Source organism: Schistocerca gregaria, chromosome 7 (assembly GCF_023897955.1).
Source record: "Schistocerca gregaria isolate iqSchGreg1 chromosome 7, iqSchGreg1.2, whole genome shotgun sequence".
Classification (NCBI taxonomy): domain Eukaryota; kingdom Metazoa; phylum Arthropoda; class Insecta; order Orthoptera; family Acrididae; genus Schistocerca; species Schistocerca gregaria.
The window spans coordinates 370,141,089-370,159,700 of NC_064926.1; positions in this window are offsets into that span (position 1 = coordinate 370,141,089).

Here is an 18,612-nt window from a genome sequence, read left to right on the forward strand (position 1 = left end):
TACAACTACAGAGGAAATTCTCTCTACAATTACGCGCCAGCAATAAACAAAATCTACACTAATTACACAAACTACAAGAAAAAATCAGAAGATTCCAGTGAGGTATCCTCGGCTAAGGGTCGACATATGTAACGTCCCCTTAGAAAAATTATGCAAGAATATGCTTAAACTGACACACAATATTTTTTGCGCAACGCAATCTGACTTTGAAAAATCCTAACAAAAGAATGGCCCTGACTAACAATAACCTATACCTTTCACAAATCACTTACCTCACAAAAATCTTCCTTACTCGAAGTACTGCAATACAGCGAGCGCTACTGCTGCCAGCTAACTAAAAGATTCAAACTATGGAAGTCACTAACTACTGATAGACACAGTTAGCAAATGAAAGATTTTAATAGAGAACAAACAATGTATTTACCTTTATAGTCGTAATATATATATCAGTTCATGACACCAATTCTTACAAATTTGAAAACTCCGCCATCTCTCTCCCCACGTCCTGCACTGCTGGCGGCTAAGCGCTGTTAACATCCAGCCGCCCAACACTACAATGGCGAGTATTACAACAATGCCAACCAGCCACTGACTGCACACGGCAAAGCCAGTGATTTTTAATACAGAGCGCTACGTGGCGGCGGCGTTACCAATAGAAGAATCTAAACAGCCTACTTACAATTTACGTCTCCGTACGACATTATCCTAACATATCGCTGGGGCCGAAAAACTAAAGTATCCAACCTATTGAAAATGTGTAATAACCTCTAGTACTTAGTTTTTGGCGACTAAAGTATAAAATTCCGCAACAAGTCATGATGAATCGGCAGAAGTGTAGATGAACAATGTACTATCGAAAGACAAAGTGGTTAGATAGCATGTAAAGTACACCAGCAGCTAGACCCATTGGAAACCTTCACTTCGCTATACCGGATACAGTGTTACTGATGACAGTGGCACTGAATTTGTCACTGAAGACGGTTTCCTGAAATTCCTGTTTCAAAGAAGACGACGTAATTAATTAAGAGCATTAATCAAGAGCAACTGCCAGCATGTCCAAGTTAGACATTGATAGCCTCAGTGTAGCAAAGAATCTTAAATTCCATGATAAGCATTACAAACTCGTTTTCCATATTTAGTTTTTTAATTTTTCTTTGGATTATAGTTAAACTTATGCACACCATTTGTTCAACAACGCATTACACAGAAAATTTCCGTAAGACAAACATCACACACTACATATCCAATAGCACACACTAATGTATTTAAAAAAAGGAAGAATGTTACACGTGGCGATAAGTCTTCCAGTCGTTTTTCTTGTGAATTCTTTGATATTAAAGTGGTCACATATATATATTCTGTTGTCTCAAGAACTCTGTAGAAAGTAATAGTAGCTGGCCGCAGTGGCCGAGCGGTTGTAGGCGCTTCAGTCTGGAACGCGCGACCGCTACGGTCGCAGGCTCGAATCCTGCTTCGGGCATGGATGTGTGTGATGTCCTTAGGTTTGTTAGGTTTAAGTAGTTCTAAGTTCTAGGGGACTGGTGACCTCAGATGTTGAGTCCCATAGTGCTCAGAGCCATTTGAACCATTTGAAAACAATAGTAGCTAAAATTTGTTTTGGCCCAACTCAGTTTGCTAGCTTGTACAAAATTCCTTCCACAGTTCATAGGCATTCTTATGCTCAGCCTTGTTTCCATTGATTTCGTTGTTCAGTATTTTTTGTCTTTGATTTTGTACGCTGTATTTAAATTTCTATGGAGCGCAAAAATGTTTAAGTTTCGGCGGGTAGTCTGACTATTAAAGATTCCGAAATAGACCATTCTTCTATTATTGACAACAATGTTGAAAATGGTGGTCACCTCACCGCGGAGCAACAGTTGCAAGTCACCACAGATAACATGAGTTGCGTTTCCAAAAGTAAGGTACAGTTTCCTGACACTATAATTTCTCCCACTATTTTGACCAGTAATGAGACGGTAGATTTCGGTATTGCGGACGCCACTGATCTGCACATGGGAGATGTAGACAATTGAAAACTTGATTGTCAACCAGATGAGGTCAGTGATTTATCTGCACACATCAAAAAAAGTTTTGCTTCACCTCGGTTCCGAGAGTCCCAGAACGTGAACGGAGAACTGGAATAGAGATCAATGTAAACGCCATTCCCGCCCTTTTTATTGCTAATGAAAACCACACATTCCATGTTGTACCACCATACAGCGAGATCTTCCGAGTTGGTGGTCCAGGTTACTGTACACACCGGTACCTCTAGTACCCAGTAGCACGACCTCTGGCATTGATGAACGCCTGTATTCGTCTTGGCATACTATCCACAAGTTCATCAAGGCCATGTGGATCCAATTTTTCACACTCTTCAACGGTTATTCGGCGTAGATTCCTGCTAGTGGTTGGTGGGTCATGTCGTCCATAAACAGTTCTTTTCAGTCTATCCCAGGCATGTTCGATTGGGTTCATGTCTGGAGAACAGGTAGTCGACTCTAGTCGACGGATGTCGTTATCCTGAATGAAGTCACTCACAAGATGTGGGGACGGGAATTGTCGCCCATGAAGACGAATGCCTCGCCAATATGCTGGCGATATGGTTGTATTATGGGTCGGAGGATGGCATTTTCGTATCATACAGCCATTACGGCGCCTTCCACCACCAGCGACCTACGTAGGCCGCACATAATGCCAACCCAAAACTGCAGAGAACCTCCACCTTGCTGCACTTACTGGACAATGTATCTAAGGCGTTGAGCCGGACCGAGTTGCCTTCAAACTCGTCTCCGAAGATTGGTTGAACGCCTACGCGACACTCATCGGTGAAGAGAACATGATACCAATCACGAGCGGACCATTCTGCATGTTGTTGGGCCCGCCTGTACCGCGCTACAAGGTGTCGTGGTTGCAAAACTTTACCTCGCCATGGACGTCGGGAGTAAGGTTGCGCATCATGCAGCGTAATGCGCGCAGTTAGAATCGTTACACGACGTTCCGTGGCTGCACGAAGAGCATTTTTCAACATGGCGGCGTTGCTGCCAGGTTTCCCCCGAGCTATAATCCGTAGGGAGCAGGTCATCCACTGCAGTAGTCGCCCTTGGGGGGCCTATGCGTGGCATTTCATCGACAGATAATGTCTCTCTATATCTCCTCCACGTCCGAACAGCATCCCTTTGGTCCACTTTGAAACTCCTGGACACTTCCCTTGTTGAGACCCGTTCCTGCCACAAGACAATGCGTGTACATCCGCACAGAAGAAGACGGTTAATGGCCGATTAACGTCAACTATATGTAGATGGTATATGTTCTTACGGACATTTAAGAAGTTGGGAATATGGGTCTCACGGAGAGCGTGCAAGGTCTAAATGGCAGCAGTCGCACTATCCTCTGTGCCTTCCGTGGCTGAATTGGATAGCGCTTAGGGTCTTGATTTAATTATCATTTCACTCTAGAGATCACCATGGTCACCGATTTTATCAGTTCTCTCGGACATGTCCAAAACAGCAGATACCATCTTCATTTCATTCTTATGGGCTGCGACATCAGATTGAGCTGGCTTATCGCCGATAATGAAACTCCCTTTGCTCAAACTAACATCTGACTGCCGTGCTGAGATTCTTAATGTGACTTCAACGAAGTTCCTGTGTGTTATTTTGTAGAGTAATGGACATAGTCTTCTTGCAGCAGTTAATTTTGTGTTCTGACTGCTGGTTGTCATGATTATACTTAGTTGCTTTGCATGAGTTAAACGGAATGATGATATGTTGCGTGGTTTCACAGGAATCCGAGGCAATAGCAGATCGAACAGAAGTAGTGTTAGAAAAATTTTGCTTTTCAGAATGGGCTGATAAGTATGTCAGTCTAATGTGCGGGGTACACGTAATTTGCTTTTGCTCAGTATTAGTAGCGCAATTCAAATACTTAGTGTAAGGGAAATCGTCTTATTCTTTAAAAAATTACATTTGTGACGTAGTGAAAATGTAATATTTCGGGGATGCACCACTGAAGGAAAACTCTGTTCTTTTTTGAGACTGAATGTGGCGTTTAGGGTTTGATTGTTTGCATTATTAATCTGATTGAAATAAAAGTTATTTGTTGAGGTTTGATTTTGCTGTAAGAATCCGGTTAGCAAATCGAACGGTGAGGAATAGCATTTATCAGCACAAAGGTTGACTTTAGCAGAATAACAGACAAATTCTGTGACCATTGTGGCGTCTGCGTCTCGTTAGAGTTGACACGACGCGGTGGTCATGGTTGTCCCAGTCGGTAGGTATAACGTGGAACGGCGTCCGTCGCTCACAACGACGCCACTCTGTAACTATTAGAAAAACACAGACTCCTCACATGGTTTTCTTTTGTTGTTCGTCCGCAACAGACTTTTCAGCATGTCCGAAGGGGCTAATAGTAGTTCTTCTTTTTATTATGCCCAGATAGATAATGGTCGTTGAATATTAATAATATACCGTCTTGAATCTTCAATTCATCACCCAAGTCGTGGCTATATTATGGAATTGCGACGATGTTAAATTGATAAATTGTTATCCCGTCATCAAGACGTCACTACACCGCGCAATTCCAGAGATAGCAAATACTTGAGCAATGTTCAGAATGCGTCGTAATCTTGGGACAAATCGATGATTGTTAACTGGTAAATAATCGTAAATTCTATTTTCTCTTCATAATATTCTAATAGTCAATCAATTTTCACTAACACACATGGTAATTTCTATTCACTTATGTAGGCGACACAAAGAATTAAATTTTGAATCCAATTATATTGTTCCTTGTAATCAATTGTCCCTGCACTGAGCACACGCACCGATTTCTCTTTCATGGAATTGCTTCCGCTTGCATCGGAAATCCTGTCGTTGTCGACAACTTCTGACAACTCGTCTCAATTGTACGTACTCCGTGCTGACGTTTGTCTGTTACCTACTCGAGACTAATAACAGTTTTTCTGCCGGTGATCTTTCTTTTTCAATGACCTTGAACGTTCGTGATTCAGTATCATGAAGGCTAAGTCTCATCACACATCTCACACGAGTTAACTTCGTAGCGAATCTCCGTATGCCGTTGTCTTGCTAACGATAGAGACGACTTTGCTTTAGTATGACTTCTGAATAATGCTTAAGTCTACATCGCAAAACTTTCAAACTTCCGATTACCTTAAAAGAATCTAATAGCGCTTACATGCATTCTACGACCGCAATACTACTAGAGAGCGACTAGATTTCAACTGAAGCTAACACTTACATTTCCAAGTTACAATGTAGTCACATCGAACTTCCTTTTCGATGCGGCTACAACTCTCTGCTTTGGTAAATGTCAACTTTGGCCAATTTACCATCTGGGATTTAACTTTCGTTATTAATTATTCTGCAATTTTTTCTTTGATATTTTTGTTGCGTATCCTATCATATTCTTTCATTCAGTCTCTATTTCATGATAAATATTATTGTTCATATGACATTCCTGTGGATCAAATTTTCACAAGTGTACATTTTGTCGTTATTAGCTGCGTCATTGTCAATATGACTAATTTCCCTATTTCTTTTACAAGAAATTGTTGTTTATTAGCGATTCAGTAATTGGGGTGTTACACTATGCAGCTTTCTTGAATGACATGAAATTAAATCAAGACCCTAAGCTGTCGACATTCATCAACGAGGACAGTTGAAAATGTGTGCCCCGACGGGAACTTGAACCCCGGACCTCCTACATAAATGGCAGACGCTCTATCCATCTGAGCCACCAGGGCACAGAGGATAGTGCGACTGCATGGATTTAGCCCTTTCACGCTCCTTGTGAGAGCCACATTCCCAGCTTAATGTCCCCACACTACATTCGTAGTGCCCCTGCCTACAACACTCATTACTCGCGGCACACAAGCTTACAGAGTCCCGTAAGAGTTCGGGCACTGCGTGTGCACCCCCCCAGAAAGAGACGGTTAATGGCCGATTAACGTTAACTACACTCCTGGAAATTGAAATAAGAACACCGTGAATTCATTGTCCCAGGAAGGGGTTACTTTATTGACACATTCCTGGGGTCAGATACATCACATGATCACACTGGCAGAACCACAGGCACACAGACACAGGCAACAGAGCATGCACAATGTCGGCACTAGTACAGTGTATATCCACCTTTCGCAGCAATTCAGGCTGCTGTTCTCCCATGGAGACGATCGTAGAGATGCTGGATGTAGTCCTGTGGAACGGCTTGCCATGCCATTTCCACCTGGCGCCTCAGTTGGGCCAGCGTTCGTGCTGGACGTGCAGACCGCGTGAGACGACGCTTCATCCAGTCCCAAACATGCTCAATGGGGGGCAGATCCGGAGATCTTGCTGGCCAGGGTACTTGACTTACACCTTCTAGAGCACGTTGGGTGGCACGGGATACATGCGGACGTGCATTGTCCTGTTGGAACAGCAAGTTCCCTTGCCGGTCTAGGAATGGTAGAACAATGGGTTCGATGACGGTTTGGATGTACCGTGCACTATTCAGTGTCCCCTCGACGATCACCAGAGGTGTACGGCCAGTGTAGGAGATCGCTCCCCACACCATGATGCCGGGTGTTGGCCCTGTGTGTCTCGGTCGTATACAGTCCTGATTGTGGCGCTCACCTGCACGGCGCCAAACACGCATACGACCATTATTGGTACCAAGGCAGAAGCGACTCTCATCGCTGTAGACGACACGCCTCCATTCGTCCCTCCATTCACGCCTGTCGCGACACCACTTGAGGCGGGCTGCACGATGTTGGGGCGTGAGCGGAAGACGGCCTAACGGTGTGCGGGACCGTAGCCCAGCTTCATGGAATGATCCTCGCCGATACCCCAGGAGCAACAGTGTCCCTAATTTGCTGGGAAGTGGCGGTGCGGTCACCTACGGCACTGCGTAGGATCCTACGGTCTAGGCGTGCATCCGTGCGTCGCTGCGGTCCGGTCCCAGGTCGACGGGCACGTGCACCTTCCGCCGACCACTGGCGACAACATCGATGTACTGTGGAGACCTCACTCCCCACGTGTTGAGCAATTCGGCGGTACGTCCACCCGGCCTCCCGCATGCCCACTATACGCCCTCGCTCAAAGTCCGTCAACTGCACATACTGTTCACGTCCACGCTGTCGCGGCATGCTACCAGTGTTAAAGACTGCGATGGAGCTCCGTATGCCACGGCAAACTGGCTGACACTGACGGCGGCGGTGCACAAATGCTGCGCTGCTAGCGCCATTCGACGGCCAACACCGTGGTTCATGGTGTGTCCGCTGTGCCGTGCGTGTGATCATTGCTTGTACAGCCCTCTCGCAGTGTCCGGAGCAAGTATGGTGGGTGTGACACACCGGTGTCAGTGTGTTCTTTTTTCCATTTCCAGGAGTGTATATGAATATGGTATCCGTTCTTTCGGACATGTAAGAAGTTGGTAATGTGAGTCTCACGCGGAGCGCGCAAGAGCTAAATCCCTGCAGTCGCACTATCCTCTCTGCCCTCGATGGCTCAGATGGGTAGAACCTCTGCCATGTGAGCAGGAGATCCCGGGTTTGAGTCCCGTCGGGGCAAGCATTTTCACCTTGATTTAATTATCATTTCTTAAGAATAATGGTCACAACAGTTCGATTTTATTTCAACAGTCCACTTCTAATTCCAGCCAACACCACATTCACTCTGATTACGTTACAGAACTAAAATTGACAACAACTTTCATAAAGAATTATCTTCTGACACAGTTAACCTTACACTCTCAAGCTACATTTCTGAAATTTCAGATAAAATTTGGGAAACCTCTCAGAGTAACACTTACGGCACCATTACAGAAAAGGCTTGGCTACGAAAGGAATGTCGTAGGAAGAATATTCAGAAGACCAGTTCATATTCAGATGTCATTTTGTGTGAAGAGCATTTTATTGTCTACGATCAATCAGTTCTGTCGATCGAGACAGCCCGTCGGGATAAAGCCCAAGATAGTTCCCAAATATTTATGTATCAGACAACGTAAGGGGAAGAAAATATTTTATATTCAATTCATCGTTTATTTACAACAAGCAAACACACATATTATGGTACTCTGACCCCGCACGGGTATCGTGTACAAACTGAAAGCTGTTGCGATAACACTGACATTCCTCTAGTGTTCCAAATTAATTCAAGGTCAAGTTCTATCGGTAGCACGGCCTATTAAATGCATAGAGACCACTGGCTGACTTAGTTTGCTATGTGCAACAGGTAAGTCCCATGTCGTCCTTGAAAATAGGAGGGGCGCGGTGAACAATACCGTCGGCCCGCGCAGCTTCACACCACAGCTTACTTCAAAGCGCTGTAATGCTACGCCGAGCAAAACAACACTGTGCTCCGTATATATTAAGCCCACTGACGTCAAAGTTGCTTCCTTTTACACGTAGTGTCCATCTTATTTAACACCAGTGCACAGATCCAACGAAATTAATAGCGAAGTCATCAGCAGCAAATCAGTCCACAATAAAACAACCGCGGTTCAATATCACCAGCACCAAACTGTCAAACAGATTTATTTCAAAACATCGATTTCCAAAATATTATGCAAAGCCATACATAGAGCTGGACTGATTATATTTCAGTACGCAAATACAACATAGCAGATGCTGCCATCACATAAATTACTTTTTTATATGATCTTATTTCCCGCACAGCGATGTTACACATGATTTTGACGCTGATAAACTGAATTTGTCCTTTCCTTTTACGTATTTTCTAGCTATGCAACACCGGAGTATGTGGTGATATGTACAGATTTTCAATTTCGTATAGCGAAAATGATAAATTACTGAAATGAGCAAAAAGGTAAGTTTTAGCGCCAAGAATATGGCTGCGATCATGAACAAAATTATACGCACGCTAATTTTAGAAGCAACAATTTCGGAAGAAACTCTTGCAGCATTTAGGATACGAAATTTCTATGTAAACAGGTACTTTATTTACACTAAAAATATGCACCAATCTTGACCACATTAATTGTTTCTTCAATTCGATATCTTTCATTCTGAAGATACTACTACTGTTATTATATTTTTGTCAACAATTTTTAGCTTTGTACAAATTTTACTTCCTATTTTTCAGGAACTCTACTAATTACCAAATTTTTTACTTATGTGCGTATTCATATGGGCAGCTTTATATATGCTTACTCTGATTTGCATATGAGTGTACATAATAATAAGACACAACAGTATTCCTTTTACCTGATGGATTTCCCATTCTTATAGAAGTTCTATTGGTACCTTGTTTTCAGGTCTCCTTGATTATTCAGCATTGTATTAGTTAGCGACGTTACCGGTAGAGAGAATTTTGCTGGTCGGTTCTCTTACCATAAGGTTAGGCCTTGCACATTTTTCTGTTTTCATACGAATGTGTCTCAAAAGAACTGAAAGAGGTAATATTTATTGTGACATGTGTCTAGTGGATCACGTCCCATAGGTCGTCTGTCAGCTGCAAACTGTAACTCAAACGTTTTATTTTTTATACAATAAGAATATGTGTGCTTTTTGTATATGGCCCCTACATACCTTATGTTCATTTATTGCTGATGCTGATTTGTCTCTACTGATACCATGAAATGTGCTATTTTTGTATGATACTACGCTGAAATTTATGCTGTTGTCTGAAGAATTATCATTAAATTTTTGTTAGGTTAGTCCCTTTTTGTATTTTATAATGTTGCTATGTTTGATTTATGCCCAGTCTTGTGCTCTAATTTTCTATATCTCTTGTACTTGATGATGTCATTAGGTTACTGGCTTTCCCTATGTAGATTTAAGAAATCGGTGTACCCTGTAACTAATGTTTGTTACATGTTCTGAAACGTCTTCAGTATTTTGCGTAAGCAATGCACCGAATTCTCATTGTTCCAAACGAGACATTATGCTTGTAAACGGAAGCAAATAAAATGTAGGAAATGTAGTACGTAGAAAGTACGACATAAGCACCTTACGTGGATGTCTAAACACCGTTGGCAGTTCACATACGGTTTCCTCGCAAACCTTTTACAAACATTTTCCTGTTAGTCTACTAGGTACATTAGGCAGATTGCTTATAAAGATTTAGGATTACGGATATTCTTTCTCTGTATTTCGTTATAGCTACAAGAGTATTGTTAGAATATTAAATAAGTGTTCAAGTCCTGAGCTGCATCAACTTCTTTGCAATAATGACGGAATGTGCTGATGTTTAATGAATGATCATGCCCTTAGCTGCACTCCAATAATGAGGATTACGAGTATCTTAATGATATTCTATGTTGTTCACTTTTATTTTGCGTAGGTTGTGTTCTTTCTAGAAAAATCTCTTACCTTGTGCCACATCATTGAAAGTGTCTGTGGGAGAGTGCCTCAGAAGTTTTAAGCCTAAAAACATAGTTTTTCACCATTCGTTATGAGTCTGCATACGATTCTGCGTTCTTATGTTAGCATGTATTACGTTTTTTCTCATATTTTTTCCATTTTAAAGTTCCATTATTTCTGCATTTCATTCGCATCTTTGCATATTTATCTCATGATGTACTGTAATATGTTACATTTACATAGTGAGTAAGGTATATTGAACTTAGCACTCAGGGCTTTATGCTTGCATATACTATATGCTATAATCACATTATTATTATTTTTGGCTTTGGGCGTAGTAGTTCTTGACTCAAGACGAATGACGATTGACTGTAAATCATTTTCACATCTTTACACATAATGTGCACTGCCCATATCAATCATTCCCACGTAATTCCCTGTAGATATGTGCATTGTTAGACATATAGGTCATTTAATAGATAGTTTTATGAAGCCCCGAGGGTGATACACAACTTATAACTATGGTGTGTATACGCCATGATTCTATTTGTCTAATATGCACTCCTACAGACCATACAGAGACATTCTTTTATATAGTAGAGCTGTTTATGCATTTTGTTCTTGTAAAAACTATACTAAGTTATGTATTCTCATTATGAAATATGTTTAGGCCTCTGACTGTCATACTAAGTTACAGTTAAATCGTATTTTATGATACTTTCTCTGCTTTGATGTTTGTGCTGTGTAAAACTAGGCCATCTTGAGCCAAAAAGATGTTTTCTGTCACATTAGCAACTAAGATCAGCCTTTATTTCATGTAAGAACAGATCGAAGGTGAACCTCAAAGAACAATTTTTACACTTTTTAGGTCGGCTTTTACTTCTTTGTAAGACTGGGACACTTTGAGACAAAAATATGATGTCTGCAACAATTGTTAGCTATTAAGCCCAGCATTTATGTGTGTAGGAAGGCTACCTGGAGCCTCCAATATTATCTCTACAGTTGTTTAAATTATTAAGATGTGCATGTATTCAAAGTAGAAGACCACTTGGAACCTTTCAGTTCTTGGTATTACCGTTAGATTTTCTTAAATATATGTCAGATGGCCATTAAGAGACAGGATAAACCTATACTGCAATTTTAGGTAGCTATGTGCTCATGCATACTCTAAAATGGCCACTTGTAGCCAACCTATGACCTTCCATTACTATGTACACTTTATATAACGGACACATGCAGCCTTACCATGAGTATTTCTAATGACTTTTTAAATATTTTTTCAGGATGCCTGCTACGTAAAATGAGCTTGTAGCCATTTCGCTATTTTTCTAATATGTCTAACCACTGATAAAGGCATTATAACACGTATATAAGCCAGTTTAGATCATTATGATGAATTATCCATTACCAATAACATTGTCTTGGCTTGTTTGCTTATATCTCTGTGTCTTGTTTATTTAGCACTTGACATGTCATCTGTGACCAATATACTTGAGTAAATCACATATGACGAGCAGGTTAGAGTCTCTGGACGTGTAAGGGTTTTGTATTTCTACACGCCATATCCGGAACCGCGCTACTGCTACGTTCGCAGGTTCGAATCTTGCCTCGAGCATGGATGTGCGTGATGTCCTTAGGTTAGTTAGGTTTAAGTAGTTCTAAGTTCTTGGTGACTGATGACCTCGGAAGTTAAGTCGCATAGTGCTGAGTGCCATTTCAACCATTTGAACCGGGTTCCTAACGGCAAAATGGCTCTACCGAGAGGGAATACCATAGTGTTTGGCATATAGCCCTGGCACATCACATTGCAATGCAGCAACAGTTTGAGCAGCAGTTGGCACCACACTGACACATTGAATTGTTACAAATCGTTTACTTCAAGGAGAGCTCAGAGCCAGATGCCCTGTATCGTTCACTCCATTGACCCCAATCCACCGCCATTAGCGTCTTTAGTGGTGTCCAGAGGGAGCTCACTGGTGAGCAACGTGGAGATCTGGTGTGTCTTCTCATATGAGCTTGTTCTGCCTTGGGGCCAGTGTCGGATGTGTTTGGTTATAAGGAGACGCTGAGAGCGTGCAAATAACTTGTCTGAATATTACAGTTATTGAACTTACAACTGGTGTTATTGTGTGGAGTGCGATTTCGTATGACAGTAGGTGTGCTCTCGTGGTTATCCCACGCACCCTGACTGTTAACTTGTACGTCAGTCTTGTGATTTGACCAGTTGTGCTGCCATTCTTGAGCACTCAAGGTGGTGTTTTTCAAGAGGATATGTCTCGCTCTCACATCGCTGCTGTAACCCAAAATGCTCCTCAGGGTGTCGACATGTGGCCTTGGCCTGCTCAATCATCAGAACTGTCTCCTGTCAGTGATATATGGGACATTGTCGGACGGCAATTTCAGCGTTATCCACAAACAGCGTTAACTGCCTCTGAACTGACAAACAAAATGCGACAGGCATGCACCTCCGCCCCACAAACAGACATCCGGCACCTGCTATACACATCGTATTTACCTCAGCATACTAGCATCCACATTTTATTAATGCGCCAGAAATTCACATCTGCAGTGTCTTATCTTGCGCTTACATTAGCCTGCGATCTTGCAGTGTCAATCACATACATACGCTACATAGGCAACTGTATTTCCTAAATTTCGTAATTCAACATTAATTACATTTGATGTAGCGATTTTTTTTCCCATCAGTACACGTAAGGTATCAAATCTAGTAAAAGTGATGCACTATATGCATGACAGCGTGAAAGGGCGAATATTATCGAGTGAGATCTTTACATTTGAGGAATGCTGTGATGCAAGCGTTTCGAAAAAATTCAATACCTAGTGAGCTTTCTATCTTTTTCACCAAAATTACTCGTGACTCATAAAGATAACAGAAATATCTATCCATCTGTACGAATAATGGCCAGTAGAGTTTATCATCAAATTCATGAAATACTGAGGCACAGCCACTATTAGCTTTTTTAAAATTGTTTAATTTTTTACCAGAAAAGCAGATGTGTGCGGGGAAAGCTAAGTGTTACGATTTTGACATGATAAACTAGATATTACGCAGCAAATTTAGATTACTAATAAACAGCATTATGCATTGAGGAGATGGGAAATGGATAAACTGAAAGAACCAGAGGTTGTAGAGACCTCCAGGGGGAGCATTAGGGAACGATTGAAAGAATGGGGGAAAGAAATACAGTAGAAGAAGAATGGGTAGCTTTGAGGGACGAAATAGTGAAGGTGGCAGAGGATCAAGTAGGGAGAAAGACGAGGGCTAATAGAAATCCTTGGGTAACAGAATAGATATTGAATTTAATTGATGAAAGGAGAAAATACAAAAATGCAGTAAAAGAAGCAGTTTCAAAGGGAGACAAACGTCTCAAAGATGACATAGACAAGAAGTGCAAAATGGCTAAGCAGGAATGGCTAGAGGACTAATGTAATGATGTAGAGGCACATTTCACTAGGATAGATACTGTCTACAGTAATATTAAAGAGACCTTTCGAGAAAAGAGAACTACTTGTATGAATATCAAGTGTTATACGCAAAGAAGGAAAAGCAAAAAGGTGAAATGAGTATATAAAGGGTGTATACAATGGCGATGTTCTTGAGGACAATATTATAGAAATGGAAGACAATGTAGATGAAGATGAAATAGGAGATACGATACTGCGTGAACAGTTTGACAGGGCACTGAAAGACCTACGTCGAAACAAGGCCCCGGGAGTAGACAGAATCCCATTAGAACTAATGACAACCTTCGGAGAGCCAGGCCTAACGAAGCTCTACTATATAGTCAGCAAGATTTATGAGACAGGCGAAATAAACTGAGACTTTAAGAAGAAAATATTAATTCCAATCCCAAAGAAAGCAAGAATGAACAGATGCGAAAATTATCGAACTATCAGTTTAAGAAGCCACGGCGGCAAAATACTAAAACGAATTCTTTACAGACGAATGGAAAAACTGGTAAAAGCCGACCTCGGGGAAGATGAATTTGGATTCAGTAGAAATGTTGGAACACGTGAGGCAATACTGACCCTACGACATATCTTAGAAAATAGATTAAAGAAAGGCAAACCTACGTTTCTACCATTTGTAGGCTTAGAGAAAGCTTTTGCCAATGTTGACTGGAATACTCTCTTTCAAATTCTGAAGATGGCAGGAGTAAAATACACGGAGCGAAAAGCTATTTACAATTTGTACAGAAACCAGTTGGCTGTTATAAGAGTCGAGGGACATGAAAGGGGAGCAGTGGTTGGGAAGGGAGTGAGACAGAGTTGTAGTCTCTCCCCGATGTTATTAAATCTGTATATTGAGCAAGCAGTAAAGGAAACAAAAGAAAAATTCGGAGTAGGTATCATAATCCATGGAGAAGAAATAATTTGAGGTTCACCGATGACATTGTAATTCTGTCAAATACAGCAAAGGACCTGGAAGAGCAGCTGAATGGCATGGACAGTGTCTTGAAAGGTGGATATAAGATGAACATCAACAGAAGCAAAACGAGGATAATGGAATGTAGTCGAATTAAACCGGGTGATATTGCGGAAATTAAATTAGAAAATGAGAGGCTTAAGGTGGTAAATGACTTTTACTATTTGGGGAACAAAATGATGGATGATGGTCGAAGTAGAGAGGATATAAAATGTCGACTGGCAATGGCAAGGAAAGCGTTTCTGAAGAAAATAAATTTGTTAACATCGAGTATAGATTTAAGTGTCAGGAAGCCGTATCTGAAAGTATTTGTGTGGAGTGTAGCCATGTATGGAAGTGAAACGTGGACGATAAATAGTTCGTACAAGAAGAGAATAGAAGCTACAGAAGAATGCTGAAGATTATATGGGTAGATCACATAACTAATGAGAAGGTATTGATTAGGATTGCGGAGAAGAGAAGTTTGTGGCACAACTTGACTAGAAGAAGGGATCGGTTGGCAGGACATGTTCTGAGGCATCAAGGGATCACCAATTTAGTATTGGAGGGCCGCGTGGAGGGTAGAAATCGTAGACGGAGACCAAGAGACGAATACACTCAACAGAATCAGAAGGATGTAGTTTGCAGTAGGTACTGGGAGATGAAGAGGCTTGTACATCGAGTAGCATGGAGAGCTGCATCAAACCAGTCTCTGGACTGAAGACCACAACATGCATCTGTTACTGCCCGATTGTCTGGGATCCATTTCCTACATGGCAGCGAAGAGCGATGTTTGTAGCAACCTCTATGAGAACTGAAATATGGCGTCAATTTTCTGCTGGTGAGCGGCTGACACGGTGACGACGGCGACAAAATAATCCGCATTTTCGGAGTAATTTACATTTTGTGTTGAAAAGTATCCGTACACCCCAGAAACATACGTTTTTCATATTAGGTCCATTATACTGCTACTTACTGCCAGGTGCTCCTTATCAGTGACTTCAGTTGTAGTTAGACATCGTGAGAGAGCAGAATGGGGCGCTCCGCTGAACTCAAGGACTTGAGGGTGATTGCTTGTTACTTGCGTCATTTGTACGCAAGATTTCCACACGCCTAAACATCTGTAGGTACACCGTTTTCAATGTGATAGTGAAGTGTAAACGTGAAGAGACGCGTACAGGGCAAAAGCGTACAGGCCGAACGCGTCTGTTGGATGACTGAGACCGCCGACAGTTATAAAGGTTTTAAAGCGTAACAGGAAGACATCATGCAGACCATCAAACAAGATTTCCAATGTGCATCAGGATCAAGTGAAAGTACTATGAGAGTTAGGCGGGAGGTGAGAAAACTTGGATTTCATAGTCGAGCGGCTGCTCATAAAGCCACACATCACGCCGGTAAATGCCAGACTAGATTTCGCTTGGTGTAAGGACTGTAAAAATTGGACATCTGAACAGCGAAGAAACTTTGTTTGGAGTGATGAATCACGGTTGTGTTATGGTATAGTTTTTTTTTCATGGAGGGGGCTTGCTCCCATTGTTGTTTTGCGTGGCGCTATCACAGCACAGGCCTACATCGATGTTTCAAGCACCTTCTTGCTTCCCACTGTTGAACAGCAATTAGGGATGGCGATTTCATCTTTAAACACGATCGAGCCCCTTTTCATAATGCAAGACCTACGGCGGAGTGGTTTCTCGACAGTATCATCTGTGTAATGGACTGGCCTGCACAGAGCCCTCACCTGACTCCTATATAACACCTTTAGGATGTTTTGGAACGTCGACTTCGTAGCAGATCTCAGCGACCTATATCGATACCTCTCCTCAATGTAGCACTCCGTGAGGAATGGGCTGCCATTCCCCAAGAAATCTTCCAGCACCTGATTGAACGTATACCTGCGAGAGTGGAAGCTGTCATCACGGCTAAGGGTGGGCCAACACCATACAGAATTCCAGGATTACCAATGGAGGGCGCCACGAACTTCTAAGTCATTTTCAGCCAGGTGCCTGAATATTTTGATCACATAGTATATTTCTGTTGTTACTTGTCAGATGGCCATAACTATTGTATCACCGAATTTTTATCATTCTGCTGGGCTACTTGAGTTCAAAAGTAGAACAGATGATGCCACTGTCTCTGTAATCAATAAAGATGAGGAATCTTCCTGTTTCACAAGCTTTTCATGTACACTAGACAGCAAAAAAAAGTGCGTCATTGCCGAATACAACCAACATAACGTTGCTGTGTTGCAGGTCCTCTAAACACCAAAACCTCGTGGGTTACAGTCGTTTGACTATACACAATGGGTACTGCAAGAGACTACGAGAGACCAAAGGTCTTTATGGCAGTCAGTCTAAGCGTCAACTAATATCATCATACAAAACATATTAGAAAACACTTTCTTAGCGATGAGACACCCCATAACACTCATAAACTAACCTTAATTACAACAAGTGGTATTCCAAAATTTCTGAGAAAACGGATTATTTTACACATATCGTACAGTACTACTTAGTCAAAATTAAATACTTGAGACAATATATGGAATTACGAAGCTGTATGGCATTTAGAAAAAGGTTTTTCGCTCTCGAAAAGGTTTTCCATCCACGTGCTGAACGTCGCTCAACGGCGATTGGCTCTGGAACCTGGATATTGGAAGAATCAGTAAAAAAAACGCGATTAAGAGCAACAAGCACTCTACGGAAATCTCAACATTAACAGCGAATCACCAGTAATATCACTGTCCTCGTAACACATCAACCTCTACGTGTACACAAATTTGAAATTTAAATGACATGACCAACGTGGTTGTTCTGGATCTGGATTCAAACCCAGCACCTATAACCATTGCTAAATAAGCTGAACTTTGTTTGTGCCTTATTGAGACCCGATCACTAGGCATAAAGAGACGTGAAGTACAGAGGTTTGCACCAGCATCAGTTACCAATTCAGATCCTGAAAATAAATTACGAAGATGTTTGTACAGAACTGGGAATCGTGTCATAACAGTTACCTTCCTGGGAACTACCCCTAGCGACGTTGAATACCGTGTCATTCACAATGAACAAGGAATGCTCATGTTTAAAATTGAAATGCCATCATGTAAAGCTGGTGACAGGGATGCGAATCGGATTGTTAATGAAGTACGTAAAATCAGAAGTTAAATATCAAATGTTTTCACCAATAGCGAGATTTTGGAACTTTAAATGTCGATAGAATGGTTTTTGCCTGACTGGAATTTAAACTCAACATCTAGCACCGTCCTTTTCTAGCCAGGAACAGACGTTAAATATCTATTGTTGGTTCACCAGTAGCGAGATGTGCGCATGTTTAGCTAGACATCAGGCGACGAAAAGTTCTGTGCTGAATGGAATTCAAACCCCGCACACGTGATCATGAATACACGTTATCTATCAAATTCTTTTCCAATAGTAGCTAGGAGTGACATGTTTGTACTTTAAATGATGTGGTGTAAAATTACTCTGCTGGCTAGAAGTTCAATCCACGAAAACCGTTTTCACCAGTAGGATGGAGAGGAATTTTTGAATTTGAAAAGATGTAAGGAAACGTTTGATGGCGTAATGTTGTGATGAAAAGCTCATCATGTGGCTGTGAGTTGAAAAGAACACGTTACAGCTGACAACTCACGAAGAGACATTGGAAATGCAACTATTTTTCACTAGTATTTCGGAGTACACATGCTAGGGCTTGAAATGAAATAATGAATATTTTGTGCTGATCAGGATTCGAAACCATATATGTGCCTTTCGAGGAAGCCTAGAAGAGTTTGAAATCTTGGGGAACACAGTGAAATGGAATGCGAATCCCAGTTCAGCACCACAATTTTCAACGTCTCAGTGTCAAATAA